Source organism: Dendrobates tinctorius, unplaced genomic scaffold (genome assembly GCF_039654945.1).
Source record: "Dendrobates tinctorius isolate UK_male_01 unplaced genomic scaffold, ASM3965494v1 ptg000559l, whole genome shotgun sequence".
Classification (NCBI taxonomy): domain Eukaryota; kingdom Metazoa; phylum Chordata; class Amphibia; order Anura; family Dendrobatidae; genus Dendrobates; species Dendrobates tinctorius.
Window position 1 is genome coordinate 198,679 of NW_027362217.1, and position 22,599 is coordinate 221,277.

Below are 22,599 nucleotides of genomic sequence, written 5' to 3' on the forward strand. Positions count from 1 at the left end.
TTAGATCAAGTTCAGCAGCGTAGCTAGCAGGGGGGCACAGGGTGCAGTCGCCCCGGGCCTCTTGATCTGAGGGGCCCATCCAGAGCTTCTGCCACTGTTAACCATGTCAGCGTGCGCAGCTCACTGATGTAGCTAAGCTGCACTGTAGTTGCAGGGAGATTATAGCTTTAAGCTTCCTCCAGCGAACTGCAGACACGCCCACACTGCTCCTTGTGTGTCTGCAGGAGAGAGGTCACCACACAGCACTAGCTTCTTCACCTGGACAGGAGCAGGACAAGACGGTGCTGTGAGTAAGAACTCGGGGGCCCTGAGGGGTCTGTGCAGTGAGGAGGGGGGAGGACGCTGCTCACCTCCTGACAAATCCTGGATGGTTTATTTTCTTGTATCTGAGGCACAGTAGATTTATGGCGGCTGCTTGAACTCTTATACAGCTCAGAAGATGTCTCTGTCAGTGCAACTCAGCTGCCATAAATCTCACTGTGCCTCAGAGCCACTGACATGAGTGATATCATATACCGTATATACTCGAGTATAAGCCGACCCGAGTATAAGCCGACCCCCCTAATTTTGCCACAAAAAACTGGGAAAACTTATTGACTCGAGTATAAGCCTAGGGTGGGAAATGCTCCATAGATTATTCCCCATATGCTGCCCCCATAAGAAGCTCCATAGATTATTCCCCCATATACTGCCCCCATAAGAAGCTCCATAGATTATTCCCCCATATACTACCCCCATTAGAAGCTCCATATTGTTCCCCCATATACTGCCCCCATAAGAAGCTCCATATTGTTCCCCCATATGCTGCCCCCATTAGAAGCTCCATATTGTTCCCCCATATGCTGCCCCCATAAGAAGCTCCATATTGTTCCCCCATATGCTGCCCCCATTAGAAGCTCCATATTGTTCCCCCATATGCGGCCCCCATTAGAAGCTCCATATTGTTCCCCCATATACTGCCCCCATTAGAAGCTCCATATTGTTCCCCCATATGCTGCCCCCATAAGAAGCTCCATATTGTTCCCCCATATGCTGCCCCCATTAGAAGCTCCATATTGTTCCCCCATATGCTGCCCCCATTAGAAGCTCCATATTGTTCCCCCATATACTGCCCCCATTAGAAGCTCCATATTGTTCCCCCATATACTGCCCCCATTAGAAGCTCCATATTGTTCCCCCATATGCTGCCCCCATAAGAAGCTCCATATTGTTCCCCCATATGCTGCCCCCATTAGAAGCTCCATATTGTTTCCCCATATGCTGCCCCCATTAGAAGCTCCATACTGTTCCCCCATATACTGCCCCCATTAGAAGCTCCATATTGTTCCCCCATATGCTGCCCCCATAAGAAGCTCCATATTGTTCCCCCATATGCTGCCCCCATTAGAAGCTCCATATTGTTCCCCCATATGCTGCCCCCATTAGAAGCTCCATATTGTTCCCCCATATACTGCCCCCATTAGAAGCTCCATATTGTTCCCCCATATGCTGCCCCCATTAGAAGCTCCATATTGTTCCCCCATATGCTGCCCTCATTAGAAGCTCCATATTGTTCCCCCATATGCTGCCCCCATTAGAAGCTACATATTGTTCCCCCATATACTGCCCCCATTAGAAGCTCCATATTGTTCCCCCATATACTGCCCCCATTAGAAGCTCCATATTGTTCCCCCATATGCTGCCCCCATAAGAAGCTCCATATTGTTCCCCCATATGCTGCCCCCATTAGAAGCTCCATATTGTTCCCCCATATGCTGCCCCCATTAGAAGCTCCATATTGTTCCCCCATGTGCTGCCCCCATTAGAAGCTCCTTAAGATTATTCCCCCATGTGCTGCCCCCATGCTGCTGCTGCATGTAAAAATAAAAAAATGACATACTCACCTCTCCGTCGCTGGGTGTCAGATTCTCACCTGTCCTGCGTCCATGGCTGCTCACCGCTATCTGCCACGTCATCAGTCAGTGACGTTCAGACTGCAGGGGGCGCGGCGCGCACTAACCACGTCACCGCGCCCTCTGCTGTCTGAAGTCACTGACCGATGACAGACAGCAGCAAGCAGCCATGGACGCAGGACAGGTGAGTATCGCTATACTTACCCGTCCTGACGCTGTCTCTTGAGCCCCCAGCTTCTCTGCGCTCTCTCTTCCTGCCTTCAGCGGTCACATGGTGCCGCTCATTAATATGCGCATATTCATGAGTTTTAATGAGCGGCACCACGTGACCGCTGAAGGCAGGAAGAGAGAGCACGGGGAGAAGCTGGGGGCTCAAGAGACAGCGTCAGGACGGGTAAGTATGACCTGACACCCCCGCCCCCCTCCCCCTCTGACCCCCCGGTGTATATGACTCGAATATAAGCCGAGAGGGGGACTTTCAGCCCCAAAAAACGGGCTGAAAATCTCGGCTTATATTCGAGTATATACGGTATATGGTATATATGGTATATAAATGTAAAAATCTAAAGTAGTAAAAACTGAAGGCAGCAGTCTATTGACAAAATTAAGAAATAGTGTTTTAATAGCTCATTGGGGCTCAGCAATGTTTCAGTTTACTGAGAACCTTTTTCCAGGAGAATCAAAACTCTGTTTTTTTTCATTTTGTCTAAGCGGTGTGCTACTTTCATTTTTGCTGCTATATTGAAGATCGGTAAATGCCTGAAATGTTTGGCAGCCGTATATTTCATTTATCTCTACATATATGTATATATACAGTATACATACACCCCCCCCCCCGTGACTTGGTCCTGTAGCCGGGGTGAGGGTCATATCATCTCATATTGTAAATCCAGGGTGGCAAACATGAAAAGCCAATTACGGTATATAACTTTTTACTAAAAAAAATAATCCCCACAAAGTTGAGGATGAATATATATGATAAAGAGCCAAATAGATGAAAATACAAACAGCCAGCAGGTGCGTATAGCTGATCACATATAGACCCCTGAACATATACTCAGTCTGGACAAGACCCCCCCAAAGGCAGAAAGGGGAATAAAAGAGAAGACGTACCAGGGTGCACTTTTCTTCTTTACATGAGTAATATTTTACCTCCCTCTCTTCTAATTCCCTCTTTCTTTCTCCCTCTTTGGGGTCTTGTTCAGCCAAGAATATTTCTTTTAGGGTCACCTGGGTACATTCAGGGAGCTATACCCATATCCTGGACTCTATACGCACCCACTGGCTGTTTATATTTTCTTCTATTTAGTTCTTTGTCATATATATCAGGACTGTGCAGGTTGTAGCTCACAGACAGGGACTGACAGAGACCAGAATCAGAGGCATGGGAGCTACAGCGGGGGCCATTATACAGTGTTAGAGCTAATTCGAGGGTCATAATCCAGCGGATGAGCTAATGCGGGAGTCAGTATACAGTATGGGAGCTGGTGTGGGGCCAGTATAGAGCGTGAGAGCTAATGCAGGGGTCATTATACAGTATGGGAGCTAGTGTGGGGCCAGTATAGAGCGTGAGCGCTAATGTGGGGGCCATTATACAGTACAGTTTAAAGGCTACTGTGGGGGCTGTCATACAGTATGGGGGCCTATATACAGTGTGGGAGCTACTGTGAGGGCCATCATACAGTATGGGGGTCTATATACAGTGTGGGAGCTACTGTGGGGGCCATCATACAATATGGGGGTCTATATACAGTGTGGGAGCTACTGTGGGGGCCATCATACAGTATGGAGGTCTATATACAGTGTGGGAGCTACTTTGGGGGCCATCATACAGTATGGGGGTCTATATACAGTGTGGGAGTTACTGTGGGGGCCATCATACAGTATGGGGGTCTATATACAGCGTGGGAGCTACTGTGGGGGCCATCATACAGTATGGGGGTCTATATACAGTGTGAGAGCTACTGTGAGGGCACAAGAGACATTCTGCTATGTAAAGGGCACAATAGTGGCATTATTATGTGAGGCAGTTAGAGGATTCCTGCGCTTGTACCACACAGCAGGTGCATTAATAGGGACACATACGGCAGCAGCAGCAGCTCAGTATTGGGGTATCAGGTACAATAGTAGGGACACATACGGCAGCAGCGGCTCAGTATTGGGGTATCAGGTACAATAGTAGGGACACATACGGCAGCAGCGGTCAGTATTGGGGTATCAGGTGCAGTAATAGGGACACATACGGCAGCAGTGGCTCAGTATTGGGGTATCAGGTACAATATAGGGACACATATGGCAGCAGCGGTTCAGTATTGGGGTATCAGGTGCAGTAATAGGGACACATACGGCAGCAGCGGCTCAGTATTGGGGTATCAGGTACAATAGTAGGGACACATACCCCAATGCTGAGCCACTGCTGCTGTATCAGGTACAATAGTAGGGACACATACGGCAGCAACGGCTCAGTATTGGGTGAGTAGTTTGTGCAGGTTGGAGATAGATGGGTACTAAGCTGGAAATGTGAGAAGTCAAATGTGTCTTTGTTGTATTCTCTGCAGATGAGTCCTGGCTGGAGAAGTAGACATGTCGGTCTGAGTAAAGTGTAAAAGTGAACGATTATCAGAAAGAACGGGGCCTGTAAGTTATCATATGTAACTGTATAGTAAACTCTTGTATATGCTGCAGGACTGGTATCTACCACTATGAGATCACCATATGGCGGTAATATCAGTATTGTTTTTTGTATAGAGATTTGTTTCAGTTACAGCGCGGTCATCTGCTGAGGTTCTCCTATACTCACGACTAGAGTGTGCCAACCTGAGTTGTAATCAGGGTTACCGGTTAGGAGCCCACTCAGATTTTTTCGCCCCCACCCTAAGCCGAACCCCTAGCTACGCTTCTGATCAAGTTATTAAGTTATAGCCATCAAGAAGAAAGAAAAAAAATGGATCCAGCTCACTGCTTGTAGTCCAAATGGAGATCCTAAAAAATACCTTTTAAATAGTCTGTGGGCTGGCGCATGGGTCGAGATACATACCAGGCTGGCTCCATAGTCAAATAGCTTCAAAAAGTAGTAGTATATGTAATTACTGCTATCTCCTGCCAAATTCCTTAGTGATGAGTGCCGAACCTTTATTCAGGTTATTTTTTAACGCAGAATGCTTAAGACAACGAATAGGTTAATAAAAACACACTATGCCAATAATAGTTATTCCATGTTCCCGTGCTCTACAATGGGCTGCAGGGCTTTGCTACATTGCACAAACAAAAGAGAAGATTCAAATTATCCACAACTTTAATAAAAAAAATTGATACACATATAAAGCATTCACGGAAAGCCTACAAGTGAAGATCATTAACTGGAAAAATATAGTGTTTGTGTATCCATAGTCCAGCATAGTGCAATTATTCGCATGTACTTTTATATCTTGGTTGATTTTGGTCTCAGAGACCTGCTGCAAGTATTGGCAACGTGAAATAATAGTGGTTAGATTTGGCTTGGGGGAAAAAAAAAATTATATACAATTTTTTTTTTAATAATAAAATAGAAGGGACGATTCATTAAGACTGTGCTGTGCAGGCCAGTTTAAGAAGAGGATTGCTGGAGTACAATCCACCCAATTCTGGTGCCGTCAATATACCCCAGTCAGACTCTTTATGCAGGTGGGTGCAGCCATGCCCTGTCCATATTGGCATAGCTGGCTTGTAAAGTAAACTCCAAATGTTGCAAGATTTTTGTGCAACTTCACCAGAATTATGCTGAAAACAGCTTAATAAATCAGGACCCAAAAGGCTTCAAAATAGTGAATAATGAAGTTATTAAAATCTAATAAAGGCTCATTTTAATAGCTTACACATGTAGCAGAATATGAGCACTGAACTGTTACTTGCCAATTACAGGTGGGCTACATAGAGGTAAAGGGACCCCATCCCATTAGAAGGGAGGTACAGTTTACCATTACCTTTTTTGGGACAGTCACAATAACAGCCCCAATACACGTTAGTTGAAAGCCGGTCAAAGCCACAGATTTTGGGAGGATCGCTTGGCCATCTGATGTGTATGGGCAGCTCCTGGCTCTCCCCCCATAGAAGAGAGAAGGACCGGGCAGGTGGAGTGGCAATGCCTGATACTTTTGTTCTCAAGGGAGATAATCCCAAAATCCCTAGCACTCACAAGTATGTGGAGACAGGAGTGATAGTCTTTGACCGAACATTCAGCACACGGCTACCCAATGTGTATGGTTAGCTTTTTCCATCTCGTGTAGCTTTACAACTAGAGTTGAGAGAATATGTTCGTAAACCATCACCAAATCCGAGTTTGCCATATTCATGCCTTTTTTTGTACCCTATTCGTGCAGAATTTATGTTTGATGATCAGTCCCGAACATATTCGCTCAACTCTAGACCCATTGACGTTTGGTGAATACTGCAAATATAATAATCGCCGGCGATCGTAATCCGAACCAAATTTTGCAAAATTCTCTCAACTCTTGTCACAACTCCTATCTCCTGTGGCATTGCTTACTCCCAACACTACATTGATAGCTATACGATAGGGATTCATTTTTATAATAGACACTACCTGAATTTTAATGCCAGGTAACAGGAGAATACAAACCATCTTGCAGCAAGAATTCAAACCAAAATTTGTTTGCATAAAGTAAAATATGAAAAAAGCAATTTCACAAAAAAACAAACAAAACAAAGCAACCTTCATAATGTTGATAATAAATTGGAATATTCAGAAATGCAAAAAAAAAAATGCATACTAGTTTTTCCAATTAAAGAAATTATTGCTGATTTGTATCCCCAGAAACCCTCTTGGCAGTGAACCTGTCAGACACCTGATGTGGGAGTTTTCAAATTAGGCCAGGATCACACATTGCTATGCAGCCGCACGCTCCGCTCCCGAGTGCAGGCGGCAGTTCCGGGTATTATCATGCGAGACTCGTCCAAGTTTCTCGCATGTGTGATCCCGGACTTAAACCAATTGTCGGTGGTAAGAACATTTTATTTGCTGCCGATGTGCACAAACAGCAATTGGTGTGAAGAAACCGAGACATTGTTCATAGGACGGCACTTTTTATTGCAGCTTATCCCATTTTACATCAATGAAGCTACAATACTGAGCTAATCCCATGGACACAAGTATCTAATTATCCATTTATTAGATTTGCTGGCGTTTATATTATACTAGCTGAAGAGCCCGGCGTTGCCTGGGCATAGTAACCAACTGTAGTTAGTTATAACAAATTATAATGATTATATTGCACATAAAACCGTGCATCTAATCCTATCCTGTGTGATACTGACTGCTGAGCCGTGTATCTAATCCTATTCTGTGTGATACTGTCTGCTGAGCAGTGTATCTAATACTATTCTGTGTGATACTGTGTGCTGAGCTGCGTATCTAATCCTATCCTGTGTGATACTGTCTGCTGAGCCGTGTATCTATTCCTATCCTGTGTGATACTGACTGCTGAGCTGTGTATCTAATCCTATCCTGTGTGATACTGACTGCTGAGCTGTGTATCTAATCCTATCCTGTGTGATACTGACTGCTGAGCTGTGTATCTAATCCTATCCTGTGTGATACTGACGGCTGAGCTGTGTATTTAATCCTATCCTGTGTGATACTGTCTGCTGAGCCGTGTGTCTAATTCTGTCCTGTGTGATACTGGGCTCCCCCTGCAGTCTGTGTCAGAGGGTGGTCTGTGTTGGCACGGTAATAAATTGTGTTATTTCCAGCTTTACAGAAGGATGATAACACCATAGAAATGATAAGAATAATAGGCCTCAGTTACCACAACTGTTTACAAAGAAAACTGTTGCTGATAGCAACCAATCACAGCTCATTTTTCATCTTTTAAACAGCTCTGGGACAGCGTGGCGAGTTTTGAGTGGCGACTTTTGTGTTTGGACTTTTAGGTGGCGAGGTTGGTGTATGTGTGGTGAAATGTGTGCTGATGGTGGTATATGTGTTGAAGCACGTGGTAGTGTGTGGCGCATTTTGTGTGTGTGTTCATATCCCCGTGTGGAGGAACACACATGGACCCGTTCCTCCCACGTCACCACCGTGACGTAACTACACAGGCACAGCTCTCCGGCGCCCCCTTTGGGGGTGATAAAGGGGGGGTTTATTTACTTTTTTTATTTTGATCACTGTGAGAGTTTATCACAGTGATCAAAATAAATGAACGGAATCTGCCAGCCGGTGGGCGCACTGCGCATGTGCCCGCCATTTTGCAGGATGGCAGCGCCCATGAAGGATTTGGGAGGGACACCGGGACGGACACAGGGACATCGGAGATACTAGGACAGGTGAGGGGGGATCAGAAGGCGGGGGAAGTGGAGGGAAGGGGGAGAGGAGCAGATGGTTACGGCGGCGGCAGATCGACGCCGTTAGTCAGTGGTGGGGGCTGATCGCCCCCATCATTTGGTGTGGGGGGGTCGGATCTCGGTTTCCAGCCATGACAGATGCTATTGCAGCATCAGCCATGGCTGGATTGTAATATTTCACCAAATTTCATTGATGAAATATTACAAATCGCTCTGATTGGCTGTTTCACTTTTAACAGCCAATCAGAGCGATCGTAGCCACGGGGGGGGGGGCTAACGCACCCCCCGAGGTGAAGTACAAAGGGTCTTGTGCCTTCGGGTGAGGTGACCTTTCAGTGACCCCAGTCACCTGACCCGCAGGAACGCGATCCTTCCATGACACAGCATATGCGTCACAGGTCAGATTGGCACTGACTTTCAGGATGCATACGCTGTGTCAAAGGTCAGGAAGGGGTTAATCGCATATGGAATCCATGGGATGACTATGTAACTAAGCTAACCAATTGATGTTACGTGCTTCTTTTCTTTCTTTTTTTTCCCCCCTCCCTGACTTTTTCCCTATGTCTTCCCTGTACCACACCTACTCTTAGATGATGTATTAGATGTTTGACCTAATGTTAGTAGGAGCAGAAGTTCTGAGTACTGTACCACTGGATGAAACTTCTAAAATGTTTTGCATTGTTTTGCATAATATTGCTACAAGTCTACTTGTGTTTATGATGTTATTTGTACAAGAAAATAGAAAATATTTAAAAAATAAACAGTTTAACCCCTGAACGACCACCAATACGCCTTTTAATTGCGGTAGTTAAGGGTACCTAAACCACATCGCCGTTAATTAACAGCGCTGTGGAGAAAGTGTATAGCAACCCCCAGAGTCGGATTTTCTCCGGGGTCTTAGCTGCCGGAGGTAGCCGAGACTCCAAAGAACATGATTCGGGTTGATTTTTACTGACCCCGCTTTTGCCATCGCCGTTATTAACCGTATAACGGCGACCGAAAAAAAAGTCCAATGTGCCATTCAATTTCTCTCTCCTATGATGTGATCGCACATGAGAGGAGAGAGAAATAGGATCCCCAACCCCCCCGGTACCTCCCGGTGGTCCTCGGCCCTCGTGCTTACCCTCCATGGGTGCCGCCATCTTCTTCTGGGAAGAAAATGGTGGGCGCATGCGCAGTGCGCCCGCCGAGATATGCCGGCCGGTACCCGGCAACAATAGGAAGATTTTTCCTATTGGTTCATTTTGGTCACTGTGATAGACCCTATCACAGTGATCAAAATAAAAAAATAGCAAATAAACCCCCACTTTATCACCCCATAGGTGGGAAAAATAATGAAATAAAGAAAATATTTTTATTTTCATTTTTCCATTAGGGTTAGTGTTAGCATTAGGGTGGGAATTAGGGTTAGGGTTGGGATTGGCGTTAGGATTAGGGTTAGGTTTGGCATTAGGGTTAGGGTTGGGACTAGGGTTAAGAATTAGGGCTAGGGGTGTGTTGGTGTTAGGTTTGTGTTTAGGGTTGTGGTTAGGGTTAGGGTTGTGTTGGGGTTAGGGTTATGGTTAGGGTTGGGATTAGAGTTAGGGGTGTGTTGGGGTTAGGTTTGTGGTTAGAGTTATGATTAGGGTTGGGATTAAGGTTACGGGTGTGTTGGGGTTAGGGTTGTTGTTAGAATTGAGGGGTTTCCACTACTTAGGCACATCACAGGGTCTCTAAACGCGACATGGTGCCACCATTGATTCCAACCAATTTTGCGTTGAAAAAGTCAAATGATGCTCCCTCCCTTCCAAGCCCCGACGTGTGCCCAAACAGTGGTTTACCCCAACATATGGGGAATCAGCGTACTCAAGACAAATTGCACAATAACTTTGGGGGTCTAATTTCTACAGTTACCCTTGGGAAAATTAAAAAATTGGTGGCTAAAAAATCATTTTTGTGGAAAAAAAATTATTTTTTATTTTCACGGCTGCGTTATAAACTTCTGTGAAGCACTAGGGGGTTCAAAGTGCTCACCACACACCTAGATAAACTCATTGGGGGGTCTAGTTTCCAAAATGGTGTCACTTGTAGGGGGTTTCCACTGTTTAGGCACATCAAGGGGTCTCCAAACGTGACATGGCGTTTGACCTCAATTCCAGCCAATTCTGCATTGAAAAAGTCAAATGACGTTCCTTCACTTCTGAGCTCTACCGTGCCCCCTAACAGTCATTTACCCCCACATAAGGGGTATCGACGAACTCAGGACAAATTGCACAACTTTGGGGGTCTAATTTCTCCTGTTACCCTTGTGAAAATAAAAATTCAGGGACAAAAAGATAATTTTTGTAAAAAAAATATGATTTTTTATTTTCACGGCTCTGCGTTATAAACTTCTGTGAAGCACTTGGAGGTTCAAAGTGCTCACCACACATCTAGTTAAGTTCCTTAAGGGGTCTAGTTTCCAAAATGGTGTCAATTGTTGGGGGTTTCCACTGTTTAGGCACATCAGGGACTCTACAAACGCGGCATGGCATCCGATTTCAATTCCAGCCAATTCTGCATAGAAAAAGTCAAACGGCGCTCCTTCCATTCCAAGCCCTGCCGTGCGCCCAAACAGTGGTTTACCCCCACATATGGGGTATCACCGTATTCAGGAAAAATTGCACAGCAAATTTTGTGTTTTATTTTCTCTTTTTACGCTTGTGAAAATAAAAAAATTGGTTCTGAAATAAAATGTTTGTAAAAAAAAGTTAAATGTTAAATTTTTTCTTCCACGTTGTTCAGTTCCTGTGAAGCACGTAAAGGGTTAATAATCTTCTTGAATGTGGTTTTGAGCACCTTGAGGGGTGCAGTTGTTAGAATGGTGTCACTTTTGTGTATTTTCTGTCATATTGACCTCTCAAAGTGACTTCAAATGTGAGGTGGTCCCTAAAAAAATGGTTTTGCAAATTTTGTTGTAAAAATGTGAAATCGTTGGTCAACTTTTAACCCTTATAACTTCCTAACAACAAAAATTATGCTACTGTAAAGCAGGCATGTGGGAAATGTTATTTATTAAGTATTTTGTGTAACATATCTCTCTGATTTAAGGGCATAAAAATTCAAAATTTGAAAATTGCAAAATTTGAAATTTTTTTGCCATATTTCCGTTTTTTTCATAAATAAACACAAGTCATTTCGAAGAACATTTACCACTAACATGAAGTAAAATATGTCATGAAAAACAGTCTCAGAATCGGCGGGATCTGTTAAAGTGTTCCAAAGTTATAACCTCAAAGTGACAGTCGTCAGAATTGTAAAAATTGGCCTGGTCAGTAAGCTGCAAATTGGCTCAGTCACTAAGGAGTTAAAAAAAGATTACTGTACTTGTCTTTTATTATGTACACCCCTCCTCACATGTAAAGCGCCATGGATTAAATGTCGCTATAATAATAATAATAATACATAATAATAAGACTTTTGGTTTGGCGTTCCAGTGATTTCTACTTATGCTCCTGCTCAGGGGCATTACTATCAGGAGGCAGACTGCAAAATCAGTATCATTACAGGGAGAGAACAGGAGACATATTATTATAAGCAATCACGGGGGTAAGAAGGTACGGGGTCAATATTATTACTATAAAGGGTGAAGGAGAATTATTATAAGGAGGCATGGGGGCATTATTTCTATATGCTGCTGTACTTAGATATAAAGAAATATATGAAAGACATTAGAATGTCTGGGGCAACAATGGACCAAAAGGAATATATGAATGGATAATATCCAAATGTATATATTATATATAAATCTCACAAAATCATATAAATATGACTGGCCATAGATCCCCAAACAATGCATAGGACTGGTAAGAACAGATTGCCAATAATCATACAAAGGAGGGAAGGAAACCAACAAAAATTGCAATCACAAGAGTCCATGTAATGCAAAAAATATATAATTTTTATTAGTCAAAATGAGCAGACAAAGATAGAAGGAGTTAAAAACATCAGTGGACATAACACCCTGCACTGCAGCCCTGATTCATATTGCACAGTGCCCAGCTATATCAGCCATAGAGATAAAGCAGTCACTGCATACATGTATACCCATCACTCTCACTTCTATACACAGAAGTATATGGGCTCAAACATCAGAATGTATACATGAACAAATGTCCAACATACTGTATGTATAATAAAGTGCATAAAGTCTTACAATAATTACCTGTTGGTGATAAGTGGTGATAGATGGCAGCAGCGTCTACAAGAGGCCAGCCCGCCCTCCCCTACGCACGTTTCGGATTACTCCTTTATCAGGGGGCGTGGTAAAGGTTGACCTAAGTGATGTTATAAAGGGAGGAGGCCGGAAATAATGTAATACCTAATAAGAGAAGAGGTGGTGCATCACCATGGTGTCCAAGATGCCAGCATCCGACACAGGAACTCCCAGCACTGGAAACACATTATCATGTGACCAGACGCCGGAGGCACCACGTGCCGGGGACCGACGCGATGAACCAAGAAGGCGTCGCATGTGCAGAGGAGGGGAAGCGGGAACAAGTGACGCGCTGCCAGGGAGGTGAAATAGTGTATATGTACAAGGCATGGCAGCCCGCACCCAAACCATGGTGTCCCTGAGGTCTGGCGTGGGATGCATCGCCGACACAAGATATGCAGAAGGGCAACATAATACAATAGAAAGCAGAGTAATACAGAATAGTACAAATACATAAGAAGCAGCACCACCGCACATGCAGCAGTGCCAACAATCAAAAAACATCCTATATGTATCCCACAAGTTTTTATAATAGCAATAGAAACATACCCTTCACTGCATAATATTTAAAGGGGAATGCCATATATATTTTTTGATAGATAATATAAAAATAGATAAGAATTCATATTATATTCACAATTTTCAAGCAATATCAAAATTGATATACAATCATATCACAAAGAAAGATATAATAATATTATATTTAATTATTGCCCACAAAATATATAGAACAGCATTACCAAGATATGATTATATAAGAGACATTATCATACAGTCCTAATTATATATCATTGAAAAAAATAGAAAAATAAATAAAATAAAATAAACAAAATAAAGATATCCAAAAGACATCCCCCCGACTCATCTTCAACCTCGTCAAAGGATCTTCTTCAAACATAGGTATAGGATGGACATAGAAAACAGTAGAAATTAGTCCATCTGTACAAGGTACCGCCACTATCCTGGACTCTGGAATCTTCATAGATCCACAAAATATCATAAAAATACCTAATACATGAAAAATACACAATTAAAAATATAATAAAAACAATAAAAAATAGCAAGGATTAGATCCACCCAATGTCCACCTGGAACAGTAAGGTGGTCACAGGAACGGATCGAAACTCAAATTCTCGTTTAGTCCTTGTGGATATACCGTATTAAGCGTCCAGATCCAGCGAGTCTCAAGTTTACCCAATCTTTGAAACAGATTGCCACCACGAATCCCAATATTTAAGGCATCGATACCCCTCACCTGTAGCACCGTACTGTCACAGTCATGAAAGTTTTTAAAGTGACGGGGTAACGTTTTAAGAGTGGATGAATCCATGTGGCCAGCCGCCGCCTGAATATCCAACACATACTCGTACACGCGAACCTTGAATTGTCTAGTTGTTAAACCGACATAAATTAATCCACATGGACAGGTGACATAATAAATAACATATCTCGTAGCACAAGTAATGTATTTATTGATCTTAAAATTTTTAGCGCCACCTGAATCGGAAAAAGAATCACACTTTTCAATGTTGGGACAGGCAACTCAATGTCCACACGGAACACACCCACTCCTATGTGTGAAATTATCCAAAAATGTACCCTTTCTCTCACTTGTATAATGACTACGGGTGAGGTGATTGCACAGATTCTTAGCACGCCTAAATGTAATGACTGGTATATCCAGAATAAATTTGCCAATTATTGGGTCAATTTTCAATATAGGACATGCTTTAGACAAAGCCTGCCTGACCTGCCTAGAATGGGAATGATAATTTGCAATGAAGCATAGCTTCCAGGTCCCTCCATCTTCCTAGCTGATTCCCTATTGTACAGTAGGCCATTTTGGGAAGAATAAATAGCCCTGTTATAGGCTCTTTTGAGTAGATGCCGACTATAGCCATGTTCCAAGAATCTCATTTTTAGCTCCTCTGCTCTTCTCTCAAAATCCTCATTAATAGAGCAAATCCGACAAAGTTGGAGGAACTGACCAATGGGAACAGACCTGACCATGTGATCAGGATGACATAGCGAAGCGTGTAACAACATATTAGTAGAAGTCATCTTCCTAAAAATATCGGTCTGCCCCAGACCATCAGTATCCTTTTAAACAATGACAGAGAGGAACTCAATCTTATCAGCATCGCATGTGAATGTTTAACGTATATTTTGGTTGTTGCTATTCAGGCGACCAATAAACTCCTGTAGTTCCAGAGTGGTACAGAGTAGTACCCTACCAGACCAAAAATATAGGGCAAAATGGAGGAAATATACACTCCCTGATCGCCTCCCTCCACACGACCAGGGGGACGCGGCTTCTTAGATGGTACAGAAGATTTGGCGTTCGTTGGGCAGACCCTGAAAACATGACCAGTCTGCCCATAGCTAAAACATGCCCCCACACCACGACGAACTGGAGGAAACACCGCTGGAGAACCACCTCTTCCCACCTGCCTGGGCTCGTCTTCCTGCACCAGTGTGTCCTCCTCCCTAGCAAGGACTACATTGGGCATATTCACCAAAGCCACAAAAAACTCGTCTACCGACCGTAGAGATGGTGAATCGGCCGGCAAGGAGAAGGCCCAGGATTGGGGATCACCCTCAATGAGGGCTATAGTGAATCCCACCTGCTGTTCCTCACTCCCTAATGAGCGATTGTGGAGCCTGAAGTGTAGCTTGTAGGCCTCCTTAAAAACAAAAAATTCTCTCCCTCCAGAAAACCTGTCTGGGAGAGATAACTTGGGCTCTGGTTGAGCCTGCATCTGAGCTGAAGCCCCGTACCCACCAACTGCTGTAGCTGCTGCTCCACCACACCACGCAGCACCCCACGCTCCTCAGTGAGGGTCTGCAGCAATTGGAGACAGGTATGCATTATGGCCATGGCTCACCAGAAAAAATGGGATTGTTGGTAATAATGTCACAGGACAGTAGGGAAAAGGCAGGAGACATGGAACCTGGGCCCCTGAACTGTCCCTCAGGTTTAGGGGGTGCCCTGACTTTCCTTAACTTGGGGGTACACTTAATGGTAGTGAGGCCCAATTCTCTGACCTGTCCCTATCCCCTGTTTAGCCATGAGCTCAACCCCAACCCCCTCCCCAAGAGGTGAGACAGGGAATAAAGTAAACTGCACCAAATAACACAAGGGAAAATAAAACAGATACCACGGGGTTAAAGCAACTATAAACGCAAACTTAGCTTTATCTGCTGCCAATGCTCCAAGCAGCAGAGAAAGGCACCCAATCAGCATCCAGCAGCAACTCCACTGCTCCAGATAAGCTGAACCCCTTCTCCACCAGGTAGGTCCACACTTCACCAAGGTTCGTTAGCAAATGACTAGTATTACCAACAGGGAGCTGCAGCAGCTGATGATCTTTTATAGGATGGAGGGGGGAGGTCACCACATGCTGGCTAATTGAACATGTAGTAACACCAGCGGCCACCAGGAGAAAACCAGCAGCAGAGCAACTACAGTTGTAGTAACACCAGCAGCCACCGGGAAAAAAACCCATATTAACCCCCAGGGCCTGAAAGGAAAAAGGTTTATATAAGAGAGTCCAGACTCTGACACAGATCCAAAAATGGATTGTGACAAGTAAGCTCGGTTCTGCTCCCATACCGCTGTAGTAAGCTCGGTTCTGCTCCCATATCTCTGGAGTAAGCTCTTTTCTGAGCCAATATCTCTGTAGTAAGCTCCATTCTGCTCCCATATCTCTGGAGTATTCTCCGTTCTGATCCATATCCATATCTATGTAGTAAGCTCAGTTCTTCTTCCATATGTCTGTAGTAAGCTTCTCCCTCGTGCCCAGCCTGGTTCCAGCACGCCTGCTGTTTCTGGGTAGTGTCAACGTCACTTTGCCACCGATACGTTGTCCTGTCGTGTTGCGGTCGGGTTAGCCGAGTCTATGGTGCCTGCAGTTTCGGTGCTTCCTATGTGGGCTGCGGGTTCTGGTAATAAAGGCTGGTTCCGTAGTGCCAATAGGACAAGCACCCCCTGTAGAACTGTGGGTTTCGGTATCTGCGGCCGGCTCACTGCCTTGCAGCTTTGTTTTTTTCCTGGGTACCTTCTGCTACCCATCCGGGTTCCAGCACCGTCAGCTGGTTCTCGGCAGAGCCTTTGGCCTAGGTGCCTCCTTCTTGGTATCCGAGTTCCAGCAATGTCTGCTGGTCCTTGGTAGTGCTTTGGAGCACAGGTACCTCCTGCTTAGTAACCATGTTCCAGCACCGTCAGCTGGTCCACGGTTGTGTCATTGGCTGTTGTTCCTTCTGCTACCCCTCCAGGTTCCAGCACCGTCAGCTGGTTCTCGGTAGTTCCATTGACTCTTGTAGCTAATGCTACCCATCCGGGTTCCAGCACCGTCAGCTGGTTCTCGGCAGTGCCTTTGGCCTAGGTGCCTCCTTCTTGGTATCCGAGTTCCAGCAACGTCTGCTGGTCCTTGGTAATGCTTTGTAGCACAGGTACCTCCTGCTTAGTAACCGTGTTCCAGCAACGTCAGCTGGTCCACGGTTGTGCCATTGGCTCTTGTTCATTCTGCTGCCCTCCGGGTTCCAGTACCGTCAGCTGGTTCTCGGCAGTTCCTCAGCCTTCTTGTACCTTCTGCTACTTTTCCAAGTTCAAGCTTGTGGAAATGGTTTTTAGTTCTCACTCTGGATCTCCCTGACAATGACCCTGAAGACGACGACCCTGAAGACCACACAGAATAATACTTAAAAGATGACCCTGAAGAAGATGACCAAGAGGACAAAGAACAGGAAGACAACCAGCAAGATGCAGAACAACAAGAGACAGAAGACCAAGAAGCATAAAAACCAAAAGCAGAAGAACATGAAGCATAAGACTAACAATCAGAGCAAATGATATTATTTAATTTATAAGCAGAAGAAGACTAAGTGTATGGGGGTGAGTCCGTTCCTCCTCGTGGTGCCCCTGGAAAAGGCCTGCTGCTGCAGGCCAAACTGAACGCGGACAAATCCTGTTGTAAATCTTTTGTGACAGGCTGAACGGAAGGTGTAATCTTCAAACTTTTATAGATAACAACTACAGGAATGCCTGACACAAATAAGAATATGATGAAGAAGAATAGGAAGAAGATGAAGAAGTAGAATATGAAGAAGAATAAAAGAAGAAGATACTGCTGCTGAAGATGATGAAGGAGAAAGTGTGGGAGAAGTAAAAAAGAAGGTGAAAGAGCATGGAAGTAGTGAAACATACATATCTGACAAAAAAATTAAAGACTTTAACATAGTCAATATCTTTGTAACTACGAATGTCTTTAAAAAAAAAAAAATACTGCGATTCCATTTGATTGGGCTAAAGCTCTATGGCTTTAATGTCTCCTACACCTCCCACAATACATTCTACATTATTATTAGTTGTTTTTCTCCATGTAGAATTAACCAACAGGGAAAGAAAGGTTTTTTTTAATTCCGATATTTCTGTTCCATTGACTTGAATGGGACTTCCGGGATTGGAATCGGCGATACCCGATACTTTTTTTAGATTGGCCGATCCATTCCGATACGATATTTTTCAGTATCGGGTGGTATCGCTCAACACTAATCACCACACATAAAGGGAAACGGGAAATACCAGCAGCAGCAATCACACGGTGATATATGCAGACCCAGTGGTATCTACAGCTGATAACCCCACAGACTATATAATTATAATTGTTAGGACAGTCAAATCACTGAACACAGCACAACACACAAGAACACACTGACCATAAGTCCTGAATGTAAAAATATATATACTTTATTATTTTATAAATAAAGGTACTTGAGGCATTTTAAAAGTAGCAAAGCATCAGTGTTTTATAATATAAAAATATACATAAGAGGGCAGTACTATCCATTTCATAAGGGCATATTATTGCAGTAAATGGTGCTAACAAATATATATATCTCAACAGTGGAAAAAAAAATTTTTTTAAACCAAAATGATAATATATATTCATAAGTAAGGTGCATAAAAATTAGTAAACATTTTATATCAATTCCTTATAGGTTTACATCATAATTATACAAATAAGAAAACGTATATAAAGTGCAAAAAATATATAGGTATTAAAGTGCAATATTAGTGCAAAAATAGTGAACACCATATGTGTCACTGCATAGATATACCACATGAATAATGGGAATAATACCCAATAGCACCAGCAGGTATCAGTATATGCATAGTTTATGTCATGGACCAGAAAAATTTCTGAAAACAGCATTAGACATCAAAGAGTATGGTAAGTATAAGGTATGACTTACAAGCTACACTGCACCTGGTCTCGACAGCCGCCCTCCCCAACACGTGTTTCGGCCCTTATCCTTTGTCAGGGGGTGGCGCCTATAGGAGACAGGTAAGTATATATACCCAAACTCAACCAATCGTACATCGGATATGGCAAAACTGGCCAATCAAAGTGGAAGGGTGTGTTTAACAATCACCATGATGAACTTCCCATCCTATTCTACCTCATACATCATTTAACCCCTTACCTACAATGGACAAAATATTCTGTCCATGTGACCCTGGACCTAATTTCCATGGACGGAATATTATGTCATAGCGATCAGCGGCGCCCACGTGGTGAGCGCCGCTGATCGCGGCCGGGTGTCAGCTGACTATCACAGCTGACACCCAGCACAATGTGTCAGGGGCGGTCACGGACCGTCCCTGACACGTTAACCCCTTGCACACCGCGATCAAACACGATCACGGTGTACCGGGGTTAAAGGGAAGCGTCGGCAGGGAGGGGGCTCCCTCTGTGCTTCCCTGAGCCACCCACAGCAGCGTAATGTGCAGCGCTGCTGTGGGGGGCTCTTTCCCTGCAGGCCCCCGAATCCAAGATGGCGACGGGGATCTTCGGGGGCCTGCAGGGAGCTGGCTTCCTCAGTGCCTGCAAAGCTGCGGCATGAGGAAAGCCTGTGCAGTGCCTGTGACAGATCGCTGATCTGTCACAGTGATCTGTGATGTGACAGATCAGCGATCTGTCACAGGACAGTGATGTCCCACCTGGGACAATGTAATAAAGTTGAAAAAAAAGTGTACAAATAATTTTAAAAAAATCGCTAAATAAATAATTAAAAAAAAATATTCCTAAATAAATAAATTTTTTGGAAATAAAAAAAAAAACAATAAAAGTGCACATATTTGGTATCGCCGCGTCCATAACGACCCGCCCTATAAAACTTTCCCATTACTTAACCCCTTTAGCGAACACCTTAAAAAATAAAAATAAAAAACGAAGCAAAAAATAATGATTTATTATCATACTGCCGAACAAAAAGTGCAATAACGCGCGATCAAAAAGACGCATATAAATATCCATGGTACCGATGAAAACGTCATCTGGTCCCGCAAAAAACGAGCCACATACAGCATCATCAGCAAAAAAATAAAAAAGTTATAGCTCGCAGAATAAAGCGATGCAAAAATAATTATGTTTTATGTAAAATTGTTTTCATTGCATAAAACCGACAAAGCATAAAAAAACGACCTAAATGAGGTATCGCTGTAACCGTACTGACCCGAAGAATAAAACCACCTTATCAATTTTACCGCAGGCGGAACGGTGTAAACGCACCCCCCCAAAAGAAATTCATGAAATGCTGATTTTTGTTCAATCTGTGTCCCAAAAATCGGAATAAAAAGCGATCAAAAGATGTCATGTGCCCGAAAATGGTACCAATAAAAACGTCAACTCGTCCCGCAAAAAATAAGACCTAACATGACTCGGTGGGTCAAAATATACAAAAATTATAGCTCTCAATATGTTGTGATGCAAAAACTATTTTTACAGTAAAAAGCGTCTTTTAGTGTGCGACAGCTGCCAAACATAAAAACCGCCATAAATAGTAAATGAACCCCCGTTATCACCCCCTTAGTTAGGGAAAAATAATAAAATTAAAAGAAAATGTATTTATTTCCATTTTCCCATTAGGGTTAGGGTTAGGGCTAGTGTTAGGGCTAGGGTTAGGGCTAGGGCTAGAGTTAGGGCTGAGATTAGGGGTGTGTTGGGGTTCGGGTTGGAGTTAGAATTGGGGGTTTCCACTGTTTGGGCACATCAGGTGCTCTCCAAATGCAGCATGGCGTCTAATCTCAATTCCAGCTAATTCTGCGTTGAAAAAGTCAAATGGTGCTCCTTCCGTTCCAAGCTCTGCCATGTGCCCAGTGTTTTACCCCCACATATGGGGTATCAGCCTACTCAGGACAAATTGCAAAACAACTTTTGGGGTCCAATTTCTCCTGTTACCCTTAGGAAAATAAAAAAATGGGGGCAAAAATATAATTTTTGTGGAAAAAAATGATTTGTTTATTTTCACGCCCGGGCGTTATAAACTTCTGTGAAGCACTTGGGGGTTCAAAGTGCTCACCACACATCTAGATAAGTCATCTAGATAAGTTCTCTGGGGGGTCTAGTTTCCAAAATGGGGTCACTTGTGGGGAGTTTCAATAGTTTAAGTACATCAGGGGTTCTCCAAATGCACATGACACCCGCAGACCATTCCATCAAAGTCTGCATTCCAAAACGTCACTACTTCCCTCCTGAGCCCCGACGTGTGCCCATATAGTCGTTTTCTCCCACATATGAGGTATCAGCGTACTCAGGACAACTTGGATAACAACTTTTGGCGTCCAATTTCTCCTGTTACCCTTGGGAAAATGAAAAAATTGGGGACTAAATGATCTTGTTTGTTGAAAAAATACGATTTTTTTATTTTCACACCCGGTCGTTATAAACTTCTGTGAAGCCCTTGGGGGTTCAAAGTGCCCACCAGACATCTAGATAAGTTCCTTAGGGGGTCTAGTTTCCAAAATGGGGTCACTTGTGGGGGGTTTCCACTGTTTAGGTACATCAGGGGTTTTCCAAATGCGACATGGTGTCCAATCTCAATTCCAGCCAAAAACGTCAAATGGCGCTGCTTCCCTTCCGAGCTCTGCCATGCGCCCAAATAGTGGTTTACCCCCACATGTGGGGTATCAGCGTACTCAGGACAAATCGCACAATAACTTTTAGGGTCCTGTTACCCTTGGAAAAATAAGAATTGAGGGTGAAAAGATCATTTTTGTGGAAAAAATATGATTTTTTAATTGTACGGCTGTACGTTATAAACTACTGTGAAGCCCTTGGGGGTTCAAAGTTCCCACCACACATCTAGATAAGTTCCTTGGGGGGTCTAGTTTCCCAAATGGTGTCATTTGTGGGGGGTTTCACTGTTTTGGTACATCAGGGGTTTTCCAATCGCGACATGGTGTCCCATCTCAATTCCAGCCAAAAAAGTCAAATGGCGCTGCTTCCCTTCTGAGCTCTGCCATGCGCCCAAATAGTCATTTACACCCACATACGGGGTATCAGCGTACTCAGGACAAATTGTAGAATAACTTTTAGGGTCCTGTTACCCTTGGGAAAATAAAAATTAGGGGTGAAAAGATCATTTTTGTGGAAAAATATGATTTTGTAATTGTACCGCTGTACGTTATAAACTTCTGTGAAGCCCTTGTGGGTTCAAAGTTCTCATCACACATCTAGATAAGTTCCTTGGGGGGTCTAGTTTCCAAAATGGGGTCACTTGTTGGGGGTTTCCACTGTTTAGGTACATAAGGGGCTCTCCAAACGTGACATGGCGTCCGATCTGAATTCCAGCCAAATTTGCATTGGAAAAGTCAAACGGCGCTTCTTCCCTTCTGAGCTTTGCCATGCGCCGAAAAAGTGGTTCCCCCCACATATCAGGTATCAGCGTACTCAGGACAAACTGCAGAATAACTTTTGCAGTCCAATTTCTCCTGTTACCCTTTGTAAAATAAAAAAAATTGAACCTGAAGTATTTTTTTTGTGAAAAAAGTTAAATGTTCATTTTTTTTTTAAATATTCAAAAAAATTCCTGTGACGCACCTGAAGGGTTAATAAACTTCTTGAATGTGGTTTTGAGCACCTTAAGGGGTGAAGTATTTAGAATGGTGTCACTTTTGGGTATTTTCTATCATATAGATCCCTCAAAGTGGCTTCAAATGTGATGTGGTCTGTAAAAATAAAATGGTGTTGTAAAAATGAGAAATCGCTGGTCAACTTTTAACCCTTATAACTTCCTAACAAAAAAAAATTTTGGTTCCAAAATTGTGCTGATGTAAAGTAAACATGTGGG

The 22,599-nt window shown here is 43.6% G+C and overlaps 1 long non-coding RNA gene across 1 annotated transcript in view; it reads left to right on the forward strand.

Moving 5' to 3' along the window:
- Positions 1–217: 217 nt before the first annotated feature.
- Positions 218–22,599, forward strand: part of LOC141078423 (uncharacterized) — a 116,656-nt gene continuing 94,274 nt past the window's right edge. Inside the window, exons 1-2 of the long non-coding RNA XR_012227848.1 lie at positions 218–286; positions 4,451–4,529. This is a non-coding gene — a long non-coding RNA (uncharacterized lncRNA). The remainder of the gene's footprint in view (positions 287–4,450; positions 4,530–22,599) is intronic.